Source organism: Ursus americanus, chromosome 13 (assembly GCF_024610735.1).
Source record: "Ursus americanus isolate L20-20 chromosome 13, mUrsAme1.1.p, whole genome shotgun sequence".
NCBI classification, from domain to species: Eukaryota; Metazoa; Chordata; class Mammalia; order Carnivora; family Ursidae; genus Ursus; species Ursus americanus.
This window is the reverse complement of record NC_142139.1, coordinates 72,356,308-72,381,688: the sequence shown is the minus strand read 5'-3', so window position 1 is coordinate 72,381,688 and position 25,381 is coordinate 72,356,308. Positions and strand designations below refer to the sequence as shown.

The following is a 25,381-nucleotide window of genomic DNA, read 5'->3' as shown; positions in this document are numbered from 1 at the left end:
ATCAAATTACTCTTTCCTTTAAACATTTTCTCATTGATCTCTGGAACTGCTATTTACCATCCTCCTCTCTAATTATCTACTCCTTCTCAATTTCCTCTGTTGGTTCCAGCTCATCTTTTTTACCTTTAAGTTTGAGTTTGCCAGTGTTCAGTCCTCAGCCCTTTCTTCAAAGTGATCCTATTTAATTACATGGCTTTAAACACCACATATTTGATGATGAATCCAAAATTTTCATCTTCAGCCTGTATCTCTTTTCTAAATTCCAGACTTGTGTATATCCAATTGCCTATTAAATATCTCCTGTTGGAAACTTTCAGTTATAAAAAGAAGTTCTAGGAATCTAATATACAGCATAGTGACTATGCCAAAAAAAGAGTATAGCATTGTGGGGGCACCTAGGTGGCTCAGTCATTTAAGCATCCAGCTCTTAATTTCAGCTCAGGTCATGATCTCAGGGCTGTGAGATTAAGCTCTGAGTGGGGCTCCATGCTAGGCATGGAACTTGCTTAAGATTCTCTCTCTCCCTCTTCTCTCTCTCTGCCCCTCCCATGCTCCCTCTTAAAAAAAAAAAAGAATATGGTAGGTATTGTGTACTTGAAAGTCACTGAGAGCAAATCTTAAGCATTCTCACCAAACTGCACGCGCGCGCACACACACACACACACACACACACACACACACACACACACACACACACGAGTTAACTGTGTTAACTATTTGAGATGATGCTGTGTTAACTATCTTGATCTTTGTAATTATTCTATAATATATATGTATATCAAGTTATTACATTGTAGACTTTAAATATATACAATTGTATTTCTCAATGGTTTCTCAATAAAGTTAATAAATAAATAAATAAATAAATAAATAAATAAATAAATAAATATCTCCACTTGGCTTTCTAATAGGTGTTTCAAATCTAACATGTAGAAAACATAACTATTGATTATAAACCTTCTAATTCCCCACTTTTTCCCACCCGGTTAATGGCAAATTCCTTCTGCCTGTTGCTCAGGAAGAAAACCTTACAATTTATCCTTAAATCCTTTCTCCCCCCCTCCACAAGGCATAGTCAATCAGTCAAGAAATCCTTTCAGCTCTGATTCAAAATATATCCTGAATCTGACCACTTTTCACCTTATTAATGCTATCACTATCAAATCTTAACTGGATTATTACAATAGTCTTCCCTTAATCTCTCTGCAATTGTCTTGGCTACCCATTAGTCTTGTAATGATATAACAGACACGTGAACTTTCTAGAATACAACATAACAATCCCATTCCTCTACTCAAAACTTAATTTCTCTGCCAACAACAAAACCGTAAATTATTATTTGCATATTTGAGCAAATGTGTGTGCAGGTATGTGCATGCATGTGTGTGTGAGTGCATATATGTGTGTGCGTTGTTTACGCTATTTTACATTTAGCCCATTTCTAGTTAATTTTTATATATGGTGCAAGCTATGGATGCAGGGGTTTTCATTGTTATGGTGGAAGTGGCAGTCATTGTTTGCTTTTTTTACTTAATATAGTCAAATTGTTTCAGCAGAATTTGGTCTTCCCTACTGGCCTTCATCAAAAAGAATGATTTCTCAACATTTGCTGCAACATGGACAGGACTGGAGGAGATAATGCTAAGCGAAATAAATCAAGCAGAGAAAGACAATTATCATAGGGTTTCACTCATTTATGGAACATAAGAAGTAAGAAGATCGGTAGGAGAAGAAAGGGAAGAAGAAAGGGGGGTAAACAGAAGGGGGAATGACCCATGAAAGACTATGGGAAATAAACTGAGCGCTTCAGAGGGGAGGGGGGTGGGGGAATGGGATAGGCTGGTGATGGGCATTAGGAGGGCACATATTGCATGGTGCATCGTGTGTTATACGCAAGTAATGAATCATGGAACTTTACATCAAAAACTAGGGATGTACTGTATGGTAACTAACATAATATAATAAAAAGAAAGAAAGAAAAAGGAAGGAAGGAAGGAAGGAAGGAAGGAAGGAAGGAAAGAAAGAAAGAAAGAAAGAAAGAAAGAAAGAAAGAAAGAAGAAAGAAAGAAAGAAGAAAGAAAGAGAAAGAAAGAAAGAAAGAAAGAAAGAAAGAAAGAAAGAAAGAAAGAAAGAAAGAAAGAAAGAAAGGAAAGACTGGCCTTTCTCCATTGAATCACATTGGCAACTCTGTTCTCTGATCCTCACAGATCATTTACTCATAATGATTGATTTTTTTGGTGTATTTGGGCTCTGAACAGATTAAACTCAGAAAGCTTGCACAAAAGTTCTAATGTGGGGATTTCCCTGTTTTATCATGGCTTAAGTTTTTTGTTTACCTTCTCATTCCAGGCTTCTGGACCTAAAATGGAAATCTGCTTAAAATGTGAGATTAAGAGAAGTACCTAGGTGTGCCTGGGTGGCTCAGTCATTAAGCATCTGCCTTCGGCTCAGGGAGTGATCCCAGAGTCCTGGGATCAAGCCCCACATCAGGCTCCCTGCTCCACTGGGAGCCTGCTTCTTCCTCTCCCACTCCCCCTGCTTGTGTTCCCTCTCTCGCTGGCTCTCTCTCTCTGTCAAATAAATAAATAAGTAAGTAAGTAAATAAATAAATAAAATCTTAAAAAAATAAAAGAGAAGTACCTAGACCTAAGTTATTTCTCTGACCTCTCCTATTCCTTTGACATGGTTCCAACATCTTTAAAGTCTTTTTTGGACATAGATATCTTTTAATTTATAAGCTAAAGCAACATTTCTTTAGTGAAAGATAAAACACAAAGATTTCACAATCCAAATGAAACTCATTCTTAAAACACAACAGAAGAAATTGCGTAAAGGAATAAGATCAATAATTAGCAAAATTGCCTGCATAAGCCAAGGATGGTGAAATTTTCCTTACAGTCTTGGTATTCCTATAAGGGGGTAGTATAGTAGCAGAAATCACGTCATGGATGAGATGCTGAAGATTGGTACATGATCTGCACCTGAGATCCAGAGGCTATGGTTCTAGGCCCTCACATGCATCTTCTTTTCTAATCCTTGTAATAATCCATGTGGTTGGCATCATTGCCCCATTATAGCTGAGGAAATGTTATGTGCAAAGTCCAAGCTTACACTACCAGAATATGACTACCAGGAGATATAATCCCAAGACCATCCCCTGAATTAGGCTGAGCCAAATCAAAATTAGGAGTTCTTTAAGCCCTTTAATGGTGAGATAATAGTCTAAATGCGGGTCAAGAGAAGTGGATAAATAAAGAGACAATAACTCATTGTATTTCCTATACTTTTCTAATTCAATCAAGTAATTCTTCATTAATCTAATATGGTGGCTCTGCCCCAGACAACATGGACTCTTACTCTTTCCCCAAACAAGATTTCTTACTCTGACTTATACATTTTTGCTCATATGGCCCTACCTGCCAAGAATAACGACTGTATCTTCTCTATACTTTTAATGACTGTATTCAGAGTTCTAAGCTCCCTCCCTCAATCTCCTTTCTTCCATTGCTACATGACCAATAGGATCTGTCAGCATGAGTGTAGCATGTATTCAGATATTGCTTTTTTATTATTAAGTTCACTTATCCAATATACAGTACATCATTAGTTTTTTATATAGTGTTCAATGATTCATTAGTAGTGTATAACACCCAGTGCTCATCACATCATGATATTGCTTTAATAAGAAAAACAGATACCATTTTCTCTGCATCAACTATGTGCCAGACACTGTGCAAGTCACTTTGTTTACATTTGATGTTTTAAAAGATTTATTTATTTATTTTAGAAAGAGAGAGTGGGGGGGAGGGGCACTTGGAGAGAGAATCCTGAAGCAGACTCCTGGTGAGCATGGAGGCCAACACAGGGCTCTATCCCAAGACCCTGAGATCATGACCTGAGCCAAAATCAAGAGTTGGCAACTTAACCAATTGAACCACCCAGGCACTCCTACATTTGTTTTATTCTCACAATAGCCCCCAAGACAGATATTTTTATATCCTCCTTATTGATGAATACATTGAGGTACAGAGAAATTAAGTAACTTAGAAATTAAAGACTAGTAAATGGATAAGTTAGAATTCAAACCCAAGTCTGACATCAAAGTTTTTGTTTCTCCTCTAACTTTTAAACCTGTTTGAGCATGTCAGTGCACTTGGGGGATGGTCCACAAGGAATCTATTGGCAGAGAAAAGAAAACAAGATTACACAAGAGCAACTCATGGATGAGGGGCCAGGACGGGAAAGAAAAACAATTTTTGAATTCTGCCATGTGTCTATTCTGCTGTCTTGCAATCCAGCCCATATGGAGGTATGTCTGAATTTTAGGGAGAAGGGGCTAATATGTGGATGGCTAGATTAAGCATCCATGGTGTGGGGCCAAACATTTTCCCAGGAAGTTTTAATGCACAGGAATCTCTGGTGCTTTTTGTAAGCTGCAATGGCTTCACTGGGGACTCAATCAGAAAATCTTGACATCTCTTCAATTTAAATGATTCATTGGTGGTGAGCTGTGACAAGTGATATTATTAGCAGCTGGAGGCACAGAGGAAGGCAAGTATAAAGTCAATTTAAGCTGACAATTTTATTAGGCACCTACTACATGCAGACAATTTGTAAAGTGCTAGGGTCACAGTACCTATGGCAAGTTTGAGCAGGCATATGGGAGTAAATAGGAAAGCTATGAATGACATAGATCTTCATATGCTTCATGTGCTCCTAAGTGAATGTCTTTTTGTAATTCAGCTACCCAGAATGGGCATTGTTTTGTAATTCAATCAAAGACCCCGTACATATTAGCACTGACTTTATTCTCTGCCTTGTCCTTCACCAAAATTAGTTAGGGAGGGAAGATTTAAAGATGCTGGAGGTATCTGTATATGAAGTAGGAGCTAGAAAATAATGCTGTGTCATATTGTGTGTTGACTCTATGTTGCGTCCATCATTCTATTTCTCCAGAAATGAATTTATATCATTGTTTATCTTGCCTTCCCAGATGGACACCAGGTTCCTTTAGTAATAATGATTGTATCATCTAACTACTTAAAAAAGCTCGGAGTATAAAAATAAATATATTTATATTAACAACTCTTTGTTAATTAGATGCATAAATAAAAGGATGGTGACAATCATGAATAAGTACTTTTTTTCTTTATTTTTTAAATTTTAATTCCAATATAGTTAACATATAGAACTATATTAGTTTCAGGTGTACAATAGTGGTTCAACAATTCTGTACATCAACCAGGGATCTCATGACAAATGCACTCCTTAATCCCCATCACCTACTATACCCATTTCCCACCCACCTCTCCTCTTATAGCCATCAGTTTGTTTTCGATAGTTAAGAGTCTGTGTCCTGGCATGTCTCTCACTTAAGAAACAAAAAAAATAGTGAAGAATAAGTACTTTTTAAACTCTGACAAGTAGCATAAATGAATGAAACTTCACTTTGCTCTCCATATCTCTACTTCTATAGGTTACTATAAGCAATGGGTATAATTGAAATTGACCAGTACATTCATTCTCTCTGCAAACAGGACATTTAGGATGTTCTAAAAATACATTCTTTGATTTATTAAAATGGATTTCTCAAGAATGTAACAAACACGAACATAATTAGCTCCAGGAAGAGATTTTCCCGTATGTCCTAAGAAGAAGAATATAAAAAGGAACTGAGATGCTGACCTAAAAAAAAGCTAAGTAAAGATTGAGTGAATTGAGTTGGTGTTAGGAAAAAAACCCAATAGAAAGCAGAAGTTAAAAAGAAGGAAGGAAGATATTCATATCTTAACACTATGTAGTTAATGTTAACTTTAAAAGAAAAAACAACTATTTCCTACTGTGTGTGCCAACATCATGTGAGGTAGTGTCATACACAAAAGCAAGGTTAAATAAAGAGCTGGTTGAATTCATCCTTGTGAACTCAGCATTTTGATATGTAAGAAAGGACTAGAAAATCAGTCTCTCAGAAGTCCCCAGATTGCTCAAGGTTAAGATGGCGGAGGAGTAGGGGTCCCCTTTTTCAGCTGGCCCCCTGAGTTGAGCTGGATATGTACCAGACCATCCTGAAAATCCACAGAATCAGCCTGAGATACAGGAAGATACTTCTGGATCTCTACAAACGAACATCTCCAGCAGTGAGTATTGAGGAATGAAGCGGGGAGCCGTGAATCCGCACACAGATATCGGAAGAAAAATGGAAGGGGGAGGGAGCCTCTGCACTCGGGTACCGGGAAGCAGTAGCCACCTGCACTGGGGAGCAGGCCTGGACTCACAGACTGGCATTTGTGAGAGAGCAGACTGAGACTGTGAGCCTAGGAACGTGCATGCGACCAGACTGAAAACCGGAGCTCCGGAGTGCTCACTGGAGCCAGGTTGATACTAGGAGCTTGGGAGCGCACGTGCACAACGAGACTGAAAACAGGTGCTCTGGAGTGCGCATGAACCACACTGAAACAGAGAGCTCGGGAATGCACACGGGGCAGCTGGCGGTGTTAGAAACACAAAGAAACAGAGAGGCGCCAGCCCTGGAAGTGAGAATTGGGACACTGGCTATGGGGTGCACAACATGGGACACTGCAGGGTTTTTAGCAGCACCAATGGAAACAAAGTTAAAGAGGCCAGGAGAGCTCAGTGGAGAGAGGACTGCGATCTCTCTATTCTGAGACAAAGGCTAGGATTCGGTCACTGTTGCTCTGACTCTCAGAAGAGTCACAGAAAACCACCAGGGAACAAAAGCCCAGAAATACCAGCTCATATTGTGCCCATCCCCATCCCCCCTCGCAGGGGACAGGGAGACTCTACCCAAACAGGGTTGCCTGAATATCAGTGTGGCAGTCCCCTTCCCCAGAAGGCAGGCTGAAAAATCAAGGAGCCCACATCCCTAAGGTCCCTATAAAACAAGAGCACACTGCCTGGGTCCTGGTCAATAATTTGGGCTCTGGGCAACCCCACAACCTCTCCTCATCAGAATGACGAGAAGGAGAAATCCCCCCGCCCAGCAAAGAAAAGATAATGAGGCTGTGGCCTCTGCCACAGAACTGATGGATATGGATATAGCCAAATTATCAGAAATGGAGTTCAGAGTAACAATGGTCAAGATAATGTGTAGACTTGAAAAAAATATTACTGAAAATGTTAATGAGAATATAGAATCTCTAAGGGCGGAAATGAGAGTGAATCTGGCAGAAATTAAAAATGCTATGAATCAAATGCACTCAAAACTAGATGCTCTGACGGCCAGAGTAAATGAGGCAGAAGAATGAATTAGTGAATTGGAGGATGGGAGGGTAGAAGAGAAAGCTAAAACAGAAACATGGCTCAAAAAAATCCAATGTCAAGAATGTAGGATATGGGAGATTACTGACTCAATGAAACGATCCAATGTTAGAATCATCGGCATCCACAAGGGGATGGAGAAAGCGAAAGCTCTAGAAGAGATATTTGAACAAATTGTAGCTGAAAACTTCCCTAATCTAGCAAAGGAAACAAGCATTCGTGTCCAAGAGGTAGAGAGGACCCCTCCCAAATTCAACAACGACAAACCTACGCCACGTCACGTCACGTCATAGTGCAATTCACAAATTTTAGATCCAAGGATACGGTATTGAAAGTGGCCAGGGCAAAGAAATTCCTTAATGTACAGAGATGAGAATATCAGAATAAAGACAGACCTGTCTACACAGACCTGGCAAGATAGGAAGGATTGGCAGGGAATTTTCAAAGCTCTATCCGAGAAGAACAGGCAGCCAAAGATCCTTTATCTAGCAAGGTTGCCATTTAGAATTGATGGAGAGATAAGGACCATCCAGAATCGGCAGGAACTGAACAAATTTGTAACCACCAAACCAGCCCTTCAGGAGATACTAAGGGAGGTTCTATAAAAGTAAAAAGACCCCAAGAGTGATACAGAACAGAAATTTACAATCTATAGAAACAAAGACTTCACAGGCAACATGACATCATACAAATCATATTTCTCAATAATCACTCTTAATGTGAATGGCCTAAATGCTCCCATAAAATGCCACACAGTTGCAGATTGGATAAAAAGACATGACCCCTCCATTTGCTGTCTACAAGAGACTCATTTTGAACCAAAAATACATGCAAAATGAAAGTGAAGGGATGGAAAAAGATTTTTCATGCCAATGGACCTCAAAAGAAAGCTGGGGTAACAATTCTCATATCAGAAAGATTAGATTTTAAACTAAAAGCTGTAGTGAGAGAAACAGAAGGACACTATATTATTCTTAAAAGATGTATCCAACAAGTGGATTTGACCTTTATAAATATCTATGCCTGCAACAGTGGAGCAGCTAGATACACAAGCCAACTCTTAACCAGAATAAAGAGACATATAGGTAATAATACGTTAATAGTAGGGGACCTTAACACTCCACTCTCAGCAATAGACAGATCACCTAAGCAGAAAATCAACAAAAACAAGAGCTTTGAATGCCACACTGGACCAGATGGACCTCATAGATATATACACAACACTACACCCCAGAACAACAGAATACTCATTCTTTTCGAATGCACATGGAATTTTCTCCAGAACAGATTATATGCTGGGTCACAAAACAGGACTCAACTGATACCAAAAGACAGATTATTCCCTGCATATCCTCAGACCACAATGCTTTGAAACTGGAACTCAATCACAAGGAAAAATTTGGTAGAAATTCAAACACTTGGAAACTAAGAACCATCCTGATCAAGAATGATTCGGTAAACCAGGACATTAAAAATCAATTTAAACAATTTATGGAGACCAACGACAATGCAAACACATAGGTCCGAAACCAATGGGACACTGCAAAGGCATTCTTAAGGGGAAAATACATAGCCATCCAAGCCTCACTTGAAAGAATAGAAAAATCTAAAATGCAGTTTTTATATTCTCACCTAAAGAAGCTGGAGCTGGAACAGAAGAACAGGCCTAACCCATGCACAAGAAGGCAAGTAATCAAGTTTAGAGCAAAGGTCAATGAATTAGAAACCAGGAGCACAGTAGAGCAGATCAACAGAACTAGAAGCTGGTTCATTGAAAGAATAAATAAGATTGATAAGCCACTGGCCAGATTTATTCAAAACAATAGAGAAAGGACCCAAATTAATAAAATTATGAATGAAAAGGGAGAGGTCACAACCAACACCAATGAAACAGGAATGATCATTAGAAACTTTTATCAACAGCTTTATGCCAATAAATTAAACAACTGGTAAGAAATGGATGCCCTCCTGGAAATCTATAAACTACCAATACTGAAACAAGAAGAAACTGATTTTTTAAACAGGCTAATTAATTATGAAGAGATTGAAGCAGTGATTAAAAACCTCCCTAAAAACAAGTTTCCAGGGCCTGACAGATTCCCCAGGGAATTCTATCATACATTCAAAGAAGAAATAATACCTATTCTCCTGAAGCTGTTTCAAAAAATAGAAACATTCTCCCTTCTGATTACCCCCCTTTCTTTATCCCATAAAAAAATAGAAACAGAAGGAAAACTACCAAACTTATTCTATGAGGCCAGTATTACCTTGATCCCCAAACCAGGCAAAGACCCCATCAAAAAGGAGAATTACAGACCGATATCCCTAATGACTTTGGATGCCAAAATTCTCAACAAGATCCTAGTTAATAGGATCCAACAGTACATTAAAAGGGTTATCCATTATGACCAAGTGGGATTCATCCCTGGGATGCAAGGGCGGTTCAACATTCACAAATCGATAAGTGTGATAGATCATATCAACTAGAAAAGAGTCAAGAACCATATGATCCTCTCAATAGATGCAGAAGAAGCATTTGACAAAATACAGCATCCTTTCCTGCTTAAAACCCTTCAGAGTGTAGGGATAGAGTGTACATTCCTCAATTTCATAAAAACCATCTATGAAAAGCCTACAGCAAATATCATTCTCAGTGGGGAAAAGCTGGAAGCCTTTCCCTTAAGATCAGGAACACAACAAGGATGCCCACTCTCACCATTATTATTCAACAGAGTACTAGAAGTCCTAGCAACAGCAATCAGACAACAAAAAGGGATAAAAGGTATCCAAATCAGCAAAGAAGAAGTCAAACTGTCTCTCTTCACAGATGACATGATACTCTATATGGAAAACCCAAAAGACTCCACCCCCAAACTACTAGAACTTATAGAGCAATTCAGTAATGTGGCAGGATACAAAATCAGTGCTCAGAAATCCGTTGAATTTCTATACACAAACAAGGAGACTGAAGATAGAGAACTTAGGGAATCCATTCCATTTATAATAGCACCAAAAATCATATGTTATCTCGGAATTAACTTAATCAGAGATGTAAAGGATCTATATTCTAGAAACTACAAATCACTCTCGAAAGACATTGAAGAAGACACAAAAAATGGAAAAATATTCCATGGTCATGGATCGGAAAAATTAACATAGTTAAAATGCCTATGCTACCCAGAGCAATCTACACTTTCAATGTCATCCCGATCAAAATACCAATGACATTTTTCAAAGAACTGGAATAAACTGCCTTAATTTGTATGGAAACAGAAAAGGCCCCGAATCACCAACGAATTGTTGAAAAGGAAAAACAAAGCTGGGGGCATCACGTCGCCAGATTTCAAGCTACACTACAAAGTTATGATCGCAAAGACAGCATGGTACTGGCACAAAAACAGACACATAGACCAATGGAACAGAATAGAGAAACCAGAAATGGACCCTCAGCAATTTGGGCAACTAATCTTTGGCAAAGCAGGAAAAAACATCTGGTGGAAAAAAGACAGTCTTTTCAATAAATGGTGCTGGGAAAATTGGACAGATATATGCAAAAGAATGAAATTGACCACTCTCTCACACCCTATACAAAGATAAACTCCAAATGGATGAAAGACCTCGGTGTGAGAGGTCTCCATCAAAATCCTAGAGGAGAACACAGGCTGCAACCTCTTTGACATCGGCCACAGCAACTTTTTTCATGACACATCTACTAAGGCAAGGGAAACAAAAGAAAAAAATGAACTTGTGGGACTTCATCAAGATAAAAAGCTTCTGCACAGCCAAGGAAACAGTCAAAAAAACTAAGAGGCAGCCCACGGAATGGGAGAAGATATTTGCAAATGACACTACAGATAAAAGACTGGTATGCAAGATCTACAAAGAACTTCTCAAGCTCAATACACGGGAAACAAATAATCAAATCAAAAAATGGGCAAAAGATATGAACAGACACTTTTCCAATGAAGACATACAAGTGGCTAACAGACACATGAAAAAATGTTCAAAATCATTAACCATCAGGGAAATTCAAATCAAAACCACATTGGGATACCTCCTTACACCAGTTAGAATGGCAAAAATTGACAAAGCAAGAAACAACAATTGTTGTAGAGGATGTGGAGAACAGGAATCCCTCTTGCACTGTTGGTGGGAATGCAAGTTGGTACAGTCACTTTGGAAAACAGTGTGGAGGTCCCTTAAAAAGTTAAAAATTGAGCTACTCTATGATCCAGTAACTGCACTACTGGGTATTTACCCCAAAGATACAGACATAGTGAAGAGAAGGGCCATATGCACCCCAATGTTCATAGCAGCATTGTGCACCATTGCTAAATTTTGGAAGGAGCCGAGATGCCCTTCAACAGATGACTGGATTAAGAAGATGTGGTCAGTATATACAATGGAATATCACTCAACCATCAGAAATGATGATTGCACAACATTTGCAGCAACATGGACGGGTCTGGAAGAGATTATGCTAAGTGAAATTAGTCAAGCAGAGAAAGACAATTGTCATATGGTTTCACTCATTTATGGAACATAAGAAATAGCACGAAGATTGGTAGGAGAAGGAAGGGAAGAATGAAGGCGGGGGTAAACAGAAGGGGGAATGAACCATGAGAGACTCTGAACTCTGCAAAACTAACTGAGTGCTTCAGGGGGAGTGAGGTGGGGGAATGGCATAGGCCGGTGATGGGTATTAAGGAGGGCACATATTGCATGGTGCACTGGAAGTTATACGCAAATAAGGAATCATGGAACACTACATCAGAAACTAAGGATATATTGTATGGTGACTAACATAACATAATAAGAAATTATTATAAAAAAATACACAGAGAAAAAAAAGAAAACTATAGGTGTTTGTCTGTTTTGTAAGATCTGGATTTAGGACTGCCTGTTTTTCTTACAAAGTGCATGTTTGGGGATAATTGGAGGAACTTGAATAGAGGCTGAGAATTGTATTATAGTAAAGTATCAGTATTAAAAAATAAAAAATAAATAAAAGGAACTAAGAACTCTTGTACATTGGTGGTAGGAATGTACATTGTTACAATGACCATGGAGGGCAATTGGTAATACCTATCAAAATTATAAATGCATATCCTTTTCTAATATCCTTGCTCCTAGGAAGTTTATCTTGAAGATTCACATCTGCAAAAAGATATTAGTATGGTGCCATTCATCACAGTTTTGTTTTTAATAGCAAATTTGTGAACAACACATATGTCCATTAATTAAAATTATTTGCAACCATAAAAAATTGAGGATGAAAAAACATTTGTCAAAATTTGGCATCCATTCATGATAAAGCCCTCCAAAAATTAGGAATAGTAGGGTATAATCTCAATTTGAAGAACATTTTATTAGGTTTCTCTAGAAGAAACAGAATCAATAGAATATACAGAGACATTATAAAGCAGAGATGATAGAGATAGAGATACAAAGAGATTTATTATAGGATTTGGCTCACATAGTTATAGAGGCTTAGAAGTCTCACAATCTGCTATCTGCAAGCTAGGGAACCCAGAAAAGAGGTGATTCAAGTCAGTCTAAGTCCAAAGGCCTGAAAATTGGGGGCCAGTGGTGTAAGTCCCAGTCTGAATCTGAAAGCCCAAGAACCAGGGGTGCCAGTGTCTGAGGGCAGAAGATGGATGTCTCAGGTCAAGCAGACAGATCTGCCTTTTTGTTCTATTGAGACACTCAGCAGATTGGATGATGCTTACCAGCATGGGAAAGATTATCTTCTTTACTCAGACTACTGATTCAAATGCTAATCTTTTCTGGAGACACTCACAGACACACCCAGAAATAATGTTTTGTCAACTATCTGTATATTATTTTATTTTATTTTATTTTATTTTATTTTATTTTATTTTATTTTAACCATTTTGTTTATTTTAAGTTCCAGTATAGTTAACATATAGTGTTATATTAGTTTCAGGTGTATAATACGATGATTCAACAATTTCGTACATCACTCCGTGCCCATCAAAACAAAAACACTCCGTCATCCTGATTCCTATTTTACCCACCTCCCCACTCCCCTCCCATCTGGTAACTGTTAGTTTGTTCTCTATAGTTAAGAGTCTGTTTCTTGGTTTATCTCTCTTTCTCTCTCCCTTTTTTCCTTTGCTTGTTTGTTTTCTTAAATTCCACATATGAGTGAAATCACATGGTATTTAACTTTCTCTGATTTATTCCACTTAGCATAATACACTCTCACTCCATCCATGTTATTGCAAATGGGAAGATTTCATTCTTTTTGATAGCTGAGTAATATTCCACTATATATATCACATTTTCTTTATCCATTCCTCAGTCATTGGACATTTGAACATTCTCCATAGTTTGGCTATTATTGATAATACTACTATAAACATTGGGTGCATGTACCCCTTTACATCTACACTTTTGTATACTTTGGGTAAATACCTGGTAGTGCAATTGCAGGATCCTAGGGTAGTTCTAGTTTTATCTTTTTCAGGAACCTCCATACTATTTTCCAGAGTGGCTACACCAGTTTACATTCCCACCAACAGAGCACAAGTGTTCCTTTTTCTCCACATCCTCACCAATATCTGATGCTTCTTCTGTTTTTCATTTTGGCCATTCTGACAGGTGTGGGGTATCTCATTGTAGTTTTGATTTGTATTTCCCTGATGATGAGTGATGTTGAGCATCTTTTCATGTGTCTGTTGGCTATCTGGATATCTTCTTTGGAGAAATGTCTGTTCACGTCTTCTGCTCATTTTCAAATTGGATTTTTTCTTTTTTGGGGTGTTTAATTATATAAGCTGTTTATATATTTCAGATACTAGCAGTTTATCGGATATCATTTGCAAACATCTTTTCCTATTCAAGAGGTTGCCATTTAGTTTTGTTATTTCCTTCACTGTGCAGAAGCTTTTTAGTTTGATGTAATCCCAATAGTTTATTTTGTTTTTGCTTCCCTTGCATCAGGAGACATACCTAGACAAATGTTGCTGTGGCCGATGCTAGAGACATTAGTGCCTGTGCTGTACTCTAGGATTTTGAGGTCTTGAATCCATTTGGAATTTATTTTTGTGTATGATGTAAGAAAATGGTACAGTTTCATGGTTTTGCTTTAGCTATCCAGTTTTCCAAACACCATTTGTTGAAAAGAATGTCTTTTTCCCATTGGTTAACTCTTTCCTGCTTTGTCCAAAATTAATTGACCACATAACTGTGGGTTTCTTTCTGGGTTTCCTATTCTGTTCTATTTATTTATGTTTCTATTTTTGTGCCAGTACCATACTGTTTTGATGACTGCAGCTTTGTAGTATAACTTGAAGTCTGGAAGTGTGATGCCTCCAGCTTTGCATTTCTTTTTCAAGATTGCTTTGGCTATTCAGGGCCTTTTGTGGTTCCATATAAATTTTAGGATTGTTTAATATAGCTCTGTGAAAATGCTGCTGGTATTTAAATAGAGATTGCTTTAAATGTGTAGATCGCTTTGGGTAGTACAGACATTTTTACAATATTTATTCTTCCAATTCATGAGCATGGAATGTCTTTCCATTTCTTTGTGTCTTCTTCAGTTTCTTTCATCAGTGTTTTATAGTTTTCAAAGTACAGGTCTTTCACCTCTTTGGTTAGGTTTATTCCTAAGTATCTTATGGCTTTTGGTGCAATTGTAAATGGGATGGATTCCTTGATTTCTCTTTCTGCTGGCTTATTATCAGTGTATAAAAAAACAACAGATTTCTGCACATTTTGCATGTTGCAACTTTACTGAATTCATTTATCAGTTCTAGTAGTTTTTTAGTGGACTTTTTAGAGTTTTCTATATATAGTATTATATCACCTTCAGTGGGGATAGATTTTTTAATGTATTGTTGGATTTTGTTTGCTAATATTTTGTTGTGGGTTTTTGTGTCTGTGTTCATCAGAGATATTGGCTTGTAGTTCTCTCTATCTCTCTCTCTCTCTCTGTTTCTTTTTTATGGTGCCTTTATCTGGTTTTGGTATCAGGGTGATACTTGCCTCATAGAATGAAACTGGAAGTTTTCCTTCCTTTTCTATTTTTTGGAATAGTTTGAGTGAGATAGGTACAAATTTTTTTTTTAACATTTGGTAGAATTCACCTGTGAAGTCCAGTCCTGGACTTTTGTTTGTTGGGAGTTTGTTTACTGATTTTATCTCCTTGTTGGTAATCGATCTGTTCAAATTTTCTATTTCTTCCTGCTTCAGTTTTGGTAGGTTATATATTTTGAGGGATTTATCTATTTTTCTAGGTTGTCTAATTTGTTGGCACATAGTTTTTCATAATATTTTCTGACAATTGTTTGTATTTCTGTGGTATTGGTTGTTATTTCTCCTCTTTCATTGATGTTTGTTTGAGTTCTTTCTCACTCTCTCTCTCCCTGTCTCTGTCCCTATCAATCTGTTTAGTTTGTTTTTGTTTGTTTGTTTTTTGATGAGTCTGGCTACAGGTTTATCAGTTTTGTTGATCTTTCCACAATCCAACTTCTAGTTTCATTGATCTGTTCTCTGAGGGTTTTGTTTTGTTTTAGTTTCTATATCACTTATTTCTGCTCCAATCTTTGTTCTATCCTCCCTTATGCTGGTTTTAGGTTTCATTGTTCTTATTCTAGCTCCTTTAGGTATAAGGTTAGCTGTTTATTAGAGATATTTCTTGTTTCTTGAGCAAGTAGGCCTACATTGCTATAAACTCCACTCTTAGAACTGCTTTTCTTGAATCCTAAAAGTTTAGGACCATTATGTTTTTATTTTTGCTTATTTCCATGTACTTATTGATTGCTTCTTTGATTTCTTGATTTACCTATTCATTATTTAGTAACATGTTATTTCACTTCCATGTATTTGTGGTCTTTCCAGACTTTTTTCTTGTGGTTGATTTTTAATTTCATAGTGTAGTGGTCAAAAAATTTGCATGCTATGACTTTGATCCTTTTTATTAGTTGAGGCTTGTTTTGTGGTCTAATTTGTGATCTGCTCCGGGGAATGTTCCATATGCACTTGAAAATAATGTGTATTCTGCTGTTTTGGATGAAATGTTCTTAATATATCTGTTAAATCCATCTGGTCTAGTGTGTTATTCAAAGCCACTGTTTACTTGTTGATTTTCTGTTTGAATGATCTGTGTAGGGTGTTAAAGTCCCCTAATGCCATTGTATTAATATCAACTAGTTCCTTTACGTTTACTATTAACTGTTTTATGTATTTAGATGCTCCCCTGTTGGGTGCGTATACATTTATAAATGTTATATCTTCTTGTTGGATTGTCTCCTTTATTATTATATAGTGTCCTTTTTGTCACTTATTACAGAGTTTATTTTTTTATTATGTTGTGTTAGTTACTATACAATACCTCATTAGTTTTTGATGTAGACTTCCATGATTCATTATTTGCATATAACACCCAGTGCTCATTGCAATATGAGCCCTCCTTAATACCCATCACTGGGCTAGCCTATCCCCCCACCCTCTCCCCTCTGAAACCCTCAGATTCCTGGAGTCCAGAATCTCTCATGATTCATCTCTCCCTCTGATTTCCCCCCCTTCAGTTTTCCCTTCCTTCCCCTAATGTCCTCCATGCTATTCCTTATGTTCCATGTATGAGTGAAACCATATAATTGTCTTTCTCACTTGATTTATTTCACTTAGCATAATCCCCTCCAGTTCCATCTATGTTGATGCAAATGGTGAGTGTTTATCCTTTCTGATGGCTGAGTAATATTCCATTGTATATATGGACCACATCTTCTTTATCCATTCATCTGTTGAAGGATAGATATCTAGACTCCTCCACAGTTTGGCTATTGTGGACATTGCTGCTATGAACATTGGGGTGCATGTGACCCTTCTTTTCACTACATCTGTATGTTTGGGGTAAATATCCAGTGGTGCAATTGCTGGGACATAGGGTAGTTCTATTTTTAACTTTTTGAGGAAACCATAGTGTTTTCCAAAGTGGCTGTACCGACTTTCATTGCCACTAACAGTATAAGAAGATTCCCCTTTCTCCACATCCTTGCCAACATTTTTTATTTCCTGTCTTGTTAATTCTAGCCATTCTGACTGGTGTAAGGTGGTATCTCATTGTGGTGTTTTGTTTTTTTTTTTTTAGGTTTTGACTATTTATTTATTTATTATTGTATTATGTTAGTCACCATATAGTACATCCCTGGTTTTGATGTAAAGTTCCATGATTCATTAGTTGCACATAACACCCAGTGCACCATGCAATACGTGCCCTCCTTACTACCCATCACCAGCCTATCCCATTCCCCCACCCCCCTCCCCTCTGTAGCCCTCAGTTTGTTTCTCATAGTCCATAGTCTCTCATGCTTCATTCCCCCTTCTGATTACCCACCCTTTCTTTATCCCTTTCTTCCCCTACTGATCTTCCTAGTTCTTATGTTCCATAGATGAGAGAAGCCATATGATAATTGTCTTTCTCTGCTTGACTTATTTCACTGAGCATTATCTCCTCCAGTGCCATCCATGTTGCAGCAAATGTTGAGAAATCGTTCTTTTTGATGGCTGAGCAATATTCCATTCTATGTATGGACCACATCTTCTTAATTCAGTCATCTGTTGAAGGGTATCTCAGCTCCTTCCACAATTTAACTATTGTGGACAATGCTGCTATGAACACTGGGGTGCGTATGGCCCTTCTCTTCACTATGTCTGTATCTTTGGGGTAAATACCCAGTAGTGCAATGGCTGGATCATAGGGTAGCTCAATTTTTAACTTTTTAAGGGACCTCCACACTGTATTCCAGAGTGGCTGTACCAACTTGCATTCCTGCCAACAATGTAGGAGGGATCCCCTTTCTCCACATCCTCTCCAACAATTGTTGTTTCTTGCTTTGTCAATTTTTGCCATTCTAACTGGTGTAAGGTGGTATCTCAGTGTGGTTTTGATTTGAATTTCCCCGATGGCTAATGATTTTGAAAATTTTGTCCTGTGTCTGTTAGCCACTTGTATGTCTTCATTGGAAAAGTGTCTGTTCATATCTTCTGCCCATTTTATGATTTGTTTGTTTCCTGTATATTGAGTTTGAGAAGTTCTTTGTAGATCTTGGATACCAGTCTTTTATCTATAGTATCATTTGCAAATATATTCTCCCACTCCGTGGGCTGCCTCATTGTGGTTTTGATTTGTATTTCCCTGATGGCAAGTGATGTGGAGCATTTTCTCATATGTCTCTTAGCCATTTGTATGTCTTCTTTGGAGAAGTGTCTGTTCATGTCTTCTGCCCATTTCTTGACTGGATTATTTGTTTTTTGGTGTCGAGTTTGAGAAGTTCTTTATAATTCTTGGATACCAGCCTTTTATCTGTAATGTCATTTGCAAATATCTTCTCCCATTCCATGGGTTGCCTCTTAGTTTTATTGACTGTTTATTTGCAGGACAGAAGCTTTTTATCTTGATGAAGTTCCAATAGTTCATTTTTGCTTTTGTTTCCCTTGCCTTTGCAGACATGTCTTGCAAGAAGTTGCTGAGGTCAAAGAGGCTGCTGCCTGTGTTCTCCTCTAGGATTTTGATGGATTCCTGCCTCACATTAAGGTCTTTCATCCATTTTGAGTTTATCTTGTGTGTGGTATAAGAGAATGGTCCAGTTTCATTCTTCTGCATGTGGCTGTCCAATTTTCCCAGCACCATTTATTGAAGAGTTTGTTATTTTCCTATTGGATATTCTTTCCTGCTTTGTTGAAGATTAGTTGACCACAGAGTTGAGGGTCTATTTCTGGGCTCTCTGTTCTGTTCCATTGACCTATGTGTCTGTTTTTGTGCCAGTACCCTGCTGTCTTGATGATCACAGCTTTGTAATATAGCTTGAATCAGGCATTGTGATGCCCCCAGCTTTGGTTTTCTTTTTCAACATTCCCCTGGCAATTCTGGGTCTTTTCCGGTTCCATACAAATTTGAGGATTGTTTGTCCCAGCTCCGTGAAAAATGTTGATGGTATTTTGCAGACTAGAGTGAGACCAAGCTATACTTAGTAAAGAAGCTGCATATTAGCCAGGAGAGGAGAATGTTTGGTGTTTTGTGGCTTGGAAAGCATTCATGTTTTATCTTTGTTGAGACATGACTATGAGTTGTCATATATGTCTGTATGACTGGCTCTGTCTGGCTCCATCTGAATGTTTCTGTTTCTGTTAGTCTCTTTCTGTCTCTGTCAGGGTGTCTATGTCTTCTTTTGCCTCTGTCTGTATCTGACTGTATCTTAATCTTTCTGTCACTGTCCAACTGCCAATTAACTGCTTCTGTCTGTATCTGTCTTGGTCTGTCTCTCTGTCTATATCTGCCTGTCCCTTTCTGTGTATCTCTGCCTACTTGTCTTTTTCTCTGTCTTTGTTTCTGTCTGTTTCTGCGTTTCTGTCTCTAGCTGTTATTGTTGTTCTCTGCATCTATATTAATCTGTAGATATTAACTCTGTCTCTCAGACTCTATATGTCTTTATCTGTTTCTATCTCTGTTTCTCTGTCTGCCTGGCACTGTTTACTACCTGTGCCTATATTTTTTTTCCTAAATCTACCTTTGTCTTTGGTAGTATCTTCTTGTCTGTCTGTCTTTCTACTGTTGACTATTTTTTTTTTTTTGCTTATATGTCTCTCTCTCTGTGTTGTCTTTTTCTCTCTGCCCATCTGTCTTTATTTGTCTCTCTGTGTCTTTCTGCCTCTGTGTAGGTGCCTCTCTGTCTCTGATACTCTGTCTCTTTTTGCCTCAGTCTATTTGTCTCTGTCTGTCTCTCTTTGTCTGTTAGTTTCTCTCAGTCTCTATCTCTTGCCATCTGTCTATTTGTCCACCAATCTCTGTCTCTGTAAGTCTCTATGTTTGACTCTCTATCTCTCTTTACACTTGTGTATCTTTGTCTTTCTCTAACTGCCCTGATTCTCTGTCTGTCTGTCTGTCTCTATATGTTTCTGATTTTGTCTCTCACCTTGTCTGTCTGTCTCTGTTTGTATGTATGTATGCATTTCTGTTTGTCTTTCTTGGTGTCTGTTCTTGTCTGTCTCTATGCCTAAATTTCTTTCTCCATGTGTCTTTTTATGTCTGAATATCTCATATCTGTCTGTTCTTCTATATCTAGACTCCTCTTTCTTTGTTTTTCTCTCTGACTGTGCCTCTCTGAATGAATATGATGAGTTATTTTTTATCTCCTTGTTAAGGGTCTCACAGATGTTCTCCACCCTTTTCTGAAGTCCAGTGAGTACCTTTATGGTCATTACTTTAAATTCTCTATTAGGCATTTATTTTATTTCTCCTTCACTTAGGTGTCCTACTGTGATTTTGTGGTGTTCTTTCACTTGGGACATATTTCTCTCTCCTCATTTTGCCTACCTCCCTTTGACTGCTTCTGTGTGTTATGAAAGTCAGCTATGTGTTCAATGTTGAAAGTAGTAGCTTTATGAAGAAGAGTTCCTGTAATGCCCTGTAGTTCAGTGTCCACTGTTCACCAAAACCTGGCACCTTGGGGAGTCTCCTATGTGTATTGCTTGTATCCTGCTATTCTAAGTCACATTTCTTTTCAGTCCAGAAATCTGCACTTACTCTCTCTACATGTTGTGGTCTCTGATTACTATCTGTGATGTTAACGAGATGTAACCAGGCTAGCTCTGAAGGGGAAGACAGCAGAAAGGTTCAGGGGTGGGGCAGCAGTGTTAGCAAAATTTGCACTGAGCTGCTTGCTATTCCTAAGCCAGATCCCCCACAGCTAGGTGGCCACCAGGGACACACCACACAGGGACAGTTGTGGCAGCTGGAGGTACATGGCATTTGTGGGTGGTGGTTGGGCAGGATATATGCACTGCATTGTCAAAATTTGCACCGAGATGCTAGCCTTAGGCTGGATCCCCTGAAACACAGTGGTCACAGGGGCACAGTGTACAGAGGCAGTGGCTGGGCGGGGGGGTGCAATAGCAGTGTTAACAAAAATTGTGATGAACCCAGGGATGAGGCCAGCAGGCTTGGAATGGGCAAGTCTTCAGGAGAACTTGTGGGTAGGGTGCACTGCTAGCAGATTAGGTAGCAAGTGTCTGTGAAGTGCTGACTCCTGCAGGTGGCTCTGTGTTTATGCCAGGGGGCAGGGGAGGAGAAGGGCACCTGCCAGCTCCTTTGTTCCCAGAGAAGTACCCCAATACACTCCCAAATCAGTTTAAAAGAACTCCCTCCTGTTGTGCAAGCCGTCACTTCTATGCCACTTCTCCTGCAGTAATTGTCTCTTTAAGGGTGGTGACACAGCTATCACTTGTCCTCTTCACTTACCCAGTGCTGAGTCAACTGACTTTGAAAGCTTCCCAAGGGAATTCTACCACAACTTTAAGGAGAGTTAATACCTGTTTTTCCAAAATATTTCCAAAAAGTAGAAATAGAAGGAAAACTTCCAAACTCCTACAAATCCAGGATTACCTTGATTCCAAAATGAAACAAAGACCTCACTAAAAGGAGAATTATAAGCCAAATATTCCTGATCAACATGGCTACAAAAATTCTCCACAAAATACTGGCATATTGAATTCTACAATACATTAAAAGAACTATTCACCACAATCAAGTGGGATTTATTCTGGGCTGAAGGGGCTATTCAATATTTGCCACATTAATAAAAGAAAATATAAGAACCATATGATCCTCTCAACAGATGTGGAAAAAGCATTTGACAAAATATAGCATTCATTCATGATAAAAACCACAGCTCCCTCTCTCTTGTGGGTAGCTTCTGACCACCTCTCATATGTCTCTACTTCTCTTCATTTAGTTGTGGAGTTTGTTCTACTAGTCTTCAGATCACTCGCTGGTTTATTGACTTGGATGTGAGTGATATCTAGTTGTAAAGATGGGATGAAGTGAGCTTAGGGTCCTAATACTCTGCCATCTTCCTGCCATGTCCTCTAACACAGTCAAACTGACACTAAAATAAACAATCACAGACATGTATAAAAATATCTACAGCTATTATCATATTAACTGGTGAAATATTAAATGTTTTCCCCTAAGATCAGGAACAAAGCAAAAATAATCACCTTCCCACTCTTATTTAAAATTTATATTGGAGCTTCCCTCAGTGCAATAATGCAAGAAAATGAAATATATGACATCCAGTTGGAAAGGAAGAAATAAAACTCTTTTTATTTGCAAACTACATGATCACCTGTGTAGTTAACCAAATGAACTTTATAAAAAGAAAAGAAAAGAAGAAAAGATCTGCAATGTTTTCCTGCAGTTTAATGTGGTCAGGTAGTCTTTGTAACAAATGGTGCTAGAATTAGACATCTTTAAGTTAAAAAAAAGGCAAACAACAACGTAATGGACCTTATTCATAGCCTGCACTATATACAAAAATTAACAGAAATGGACCTGAAAGTACAACCTAAAACTATAAAATCTTAAAGAAAAAACACAGAAGGAGATTTTTGTGAAGTTGAATTAGGCAAAAATCACTTAGGTAAGATACCAAAAGCACAAACCGTAAAATAAGATATTGATAACTGAAATTTAATCAAAATTTAAAACCTTTGTTCTTCCAAAGACAGTGTTAAGAAAACGACAAGACAAATTGGACTGGGAAAGTATTTGCAAAGCATCTGATTATCAGAGAGGAAGACAAACCATGAGAGAATTTTGACTCTGGGAAGAAACTGAAGGTTGCAGAAGGGGAGGTGGGTAGGAAGATGGGGTAACTGGGAGATGGGCATTAAGGAGGGCACATGATGTGATGAGCACTGATGTTATACACAACTAATGAATCAATGAATGCTACATTAAAAACTAATGATATGTTGGCTAATTGAATTCAAACAAAAAAACAAAAAAAAAAATCTGATCAAAACTTGTATCCAAAATATATAAAGAGAGGCAGCACCGCAGGAGGCAGCATGGGATGCAGGTCCAGAGGAGTTGCAATAGTAGAGAAGGTACTGGTGACAGGCCAGGCTGGTTAAATCAGCAGCCACATGGTGCTGGACATGCAGGGGGCTGGCTATTTCTTCGTGGGAATGAGCAACTTCCATAATGCTATCTGTGGAAGGGGCTCCATGCTAGACAGCCTGTATTGGATTCAGGAGCTGACAGGCTGCTCTTTGGAGTTTGTGGAGATGGACATCTTGGACCAAGCAGCCCTGTAGCATCCCTTCAAAGAAGCACAGCTTTATGGCAGTCATCCACTTTGTGGGCCTCAAGGTTGTGGAAGAATCAGTCCTGAAACCTCTGGATTATTACAGAGTTAAACTGACAGGAACTATCCAGCTTCTGGAGATCATGAGGGCCCATGGAATGAAGAGCCTGGTGTTTGGCAACTCAGCCATCACATTACAGGAACCCCTAGTAGCTTCCCCTGGATGGGGCCTACCCCACAGGTGGCTATACCAACCCCTACTTCAAATCCCAGTTCTTCACTGAGAAAATGATCCTGGACCTGTGTCAGGCAGACTGGAATGCAGTGCTTCTGCAATATTTCAACCCCATGGGTGCCCATGCTTCAGGCTGCATTGGTAAGGATCTGCAGGCATCCCTAACAACTTCCTGCCCTATAGAGATTGTGTGATAGGAGGTACTGAATGTCTCTGGCAATGACTATGACACAGAGGATGACATAGACATCAAGGATTAATCCATGTAGTGGATCTGACCAAGGGCCATATAGTGGACTTGAGGAAGCTGAAGGAAGAGTGTGGTTACTGGATTTACAACCTGGGCTCAGGCATGGGCTATTGGGTGCTATAGGTGGTCCAGGCCAGGAAGGAGGCTTCCAAGCAGAAGATCTCATACAAGGTGGTGGCATTGTGGGAAGGCATTGTGGCTTCCTATTATGCCAACCTCAACCTGGCCTTCAGGGAGCTGGGCTGTATACAGCCTTAGGGCTAGGCGGGATATGTGAAGATCTGTGGCATTGGTAGAACCAGAATCCTTCAGGCTTTGGTGCATAGGCCTGAGACCCTTCCCCTACCATATACCAGAAAAAGAAAGAAATAACTGTCTGCTCTCCAGCTCTGGTGGGAACTGAGGGACCTCAGCCTCCCCTACTTCAAACCCAAGCTGGGCCTTCTCAGCACACCAGGCATGAAGCCAAGGACTCCACTTACCAGGAGTTGAGTCTCTAACTCTTCTATTTGGCAGGATGTGGGACCACTAAGAGTGAATGGGGGAGTAAGTGGCCTGAGACAGGCACTAACGTATACTGCTCTGAAAGAGCTTTCTGAAGTATTTAAGATAAAAGTTTTCTAACACTGGGGAAAAATGTATAAAAACCCCTCACAACTCAATATTAAGAAAACAACAACCCATTTTTGAAATAATGATTCTTTTATTATGTTATGTTAGTCACCATACAGTACATCCCTAGTTTTTGATGTAATGTTCCATGACTCATTACTTGCATATAACACCCAGTGCGCCATGCAATACATGCCCTCCTTAATACCCATTACTGGCCTATCCCATTCCCCCACCTCCCCTCCCCTCTGAAGCCCTCAGTTTGTTTCCCAGAGTCCATAGTCTCTCATGGTTCATTCCCTCTTCTGTTTATCCCCCCTCTTCATTCTTCCCTTCCTTCTCCTACCGATCTTCTTATTTCTTATGTTCCATAAATGAGTGAAATCATAGGATAATTGTCTTTCTCTGCTTGACTTATTTCACTTAGCATTATCTCCTCCAGTCCCGTCCATGTTGCTGCAAATGAAACAACAACCCATTTTTAAAAATATGCTAAAAATTAAATTAAAAGTAAAGTTTTAAGTGGAAAATTTAAAGAGATAAATGGATTGAAAGTAAAATAATTTTTTGAAAAGATACATTATGCAAAGAGCAACCACAAGAAAGCTGGTGTGCTTAAACTAATATCAGACAAAATAGACTTTAAAATGTTACTAGAGGGAAGGGGAAAGATGGCGAAGGAGTAGGGGACCCTATTTCAACCAGTCCCCTGAATTGAGCTGGATATCTACCAAACCATTCTGAACATCCATGAAATCAGCCTGAGATGTAAGAAGATATATATGGATCTCTACAAACAGAACTTCTCCTGTGGTTGGTCTCGAGGTATGAAATGGGGAGCCGAGAGTCTGAGGGCAGATATCAGAAAATAAACAGAATGGGGATAGAACC

General features: G+C 38.7%; 1 long non-coding RNA gene and 1 pseudogene across 2 annotated transcripts in view; one reads left to right on the top strand and one right to left on the bottom strand.

Moving 5' to 3' along the window:
- Positions 1-25,381, bottom strand: part of LOC148109120 (uncharacterized) — a 164,935-nt gene that overhangs the window by 24,739 nt on the left and 114,815 nt on the right. The window contains exon 3 of one of the 2 annotated variants that reach the window (XR_015726558.1): positions 24,546-24,946. The exons of the other annotated variant lie outside the window; for it this stretch is intronic. This is a non-coding gene — a long non-coding RNA (uncharacterized LOC148109120). Of the gene's footprint in view, positions 1-24,545; positions 24,947-25,381 lie in introns of those variants that run through there. 2 annotated transcript variants of the gene reach the window in all.
- Positions 23,155-24,417, top strand: LOC123789898 (UDP-glucose 4-epimerase pseudogene; annotated as a pseudogene).